Here is a 1,565-nt window from a genome sequence, read left to right as displayed (position 1 = left end):
AATCAGAATGCTCACAGAACTGATTGAGCTCGGTCACAAAATGAAAAAACAAATGAAAGCTACCCAGAGTGAAGTAAAGCAAAATGTACAGGGAACCAACAGTGAAGAGAAGGAAACCAGGACTCAAATCAACAATCTGGGACAAAAGAAAGAAAGAAACATCCAACCAGAACAGAATGAAGAAACAAAAATTCAAAAAAAATGAGGACAGGCTTAGGAACCTCTGGAACAACTTTGAACATCCAATATCCAAATCAGAGGGGTGCCAGAAGAACAACAACAGCAAGAAGTTGAAAACTTTTGAACAAATAATGAAGGAAAACTTCCTAATCTGACAAAGGAACTAGACTTCGAGGAAGTCCAGGAAGCCCAGAGAGTCCCAAAGAAATTTGACCCAAAGAGGAACTCACCAAGGCACATCAACATTAGGTTACCCAAGATTAAAGATAAACAGAGAATCTTAAAAGCAGCAAGAGGAAAGGAGAGAGTTACCTACAAAAGAGTGCCTGTAAGACTATTAGCTGCTTCCTCAAAAGAAACCTTGCAGGCAAAAAGTGGCTGGAAAAAAGTATTTGAAGTCAGGAAAGACAAAGACCTACATCCAAGATTACCCTACCCAGAAAACCTATCATTTAGAACAGAAGGGTAGATAAAGTGACTTCCCAGATAAAGTCAAGTTAAAGGAGTTCATTATTTCCAAGCCCTTATTATATGAAATGTTAAAGGAACTTAAATCTAAGAAATAGAAGAATATAAAGAACTATGAACAGTAAAGTAACAACAAACTCACAACTATCAACGACTGAACCTAAAAAAACAAAATCTAAGTAAACAACTAGAACGGGAACAGAATCATAGAAATGGAGATCACATGCAGGGTTTTCAGTGGGGAGGGAGAGGGGAAGAATGGGGGGAAGGTACAGGAAATAAGAAGCATAATTGGTAGGCATAAAATAGACAGGGAGAGGTTAAGAATGGTGTAGGAAACAGAGAAGTCAAAGAACTTATATGTACAACCCATTGACAGGAACTAAGAGGGTGGAAGCCAGCAGGGTTGATGGGTACAGGGTGGAGGGGGGATAGAGGAGGGAAAATTGGAAAAACTGTAACAGCATAATCAATCGGGTGTACTTAAAAAAAGAAATCAGTAAGAGCTTAGAAATTAAAGTGAAAATATGGATATGGGGGGGGGAGTTTTTCCCCCCTCTCTCTTTTTTTTAAGTGAAACCATGAAGAATTTAAATGTATTATTTATGTCAGTAAGCCAAATTTTTATTTGGTTTTCTACAAGAAAAAAAAACAAAATTACTGTTTATAAATATGTATTATTGAACATGACTATAATATGTAACAGAATGTGTATTTTAAAATTTAAGGGCTAATTGTCACTAAAGTATAAACTAAGTATTAATAACTTTGAAATGTTGGGGGGGAGGTTTCCCAGATGGCAGGCTAGGCAAATGTGGCTCACCTCCTTACACGACCACATCAAAATTACAATCAAACTATAGAATAACCATCACTCAGAACTGGCAGAAATCTAGTTGAATGGAAGTCCTGCAACC

Source organism: Artibeus jamaicensis, unplaced genomic scaffold, assembly GCF_021234435.1.
Source record: "Artibeus jamaicensis isolate MK-2021 breed Jamaican fruit bat unplaced genomic scaffold, CSHL_Jam_final contig_1715, whole genome shotgun sequence".
NCBI classification, from domain to species: Eukaryota; Metazoa; Chordata; class Mammalia; order Chiroptera; family Phyllostomidae; genus Artibeus; species Artibeus jamaicensis.
This window is presented reverse-complemented; position numbering follows the sequence as displayed.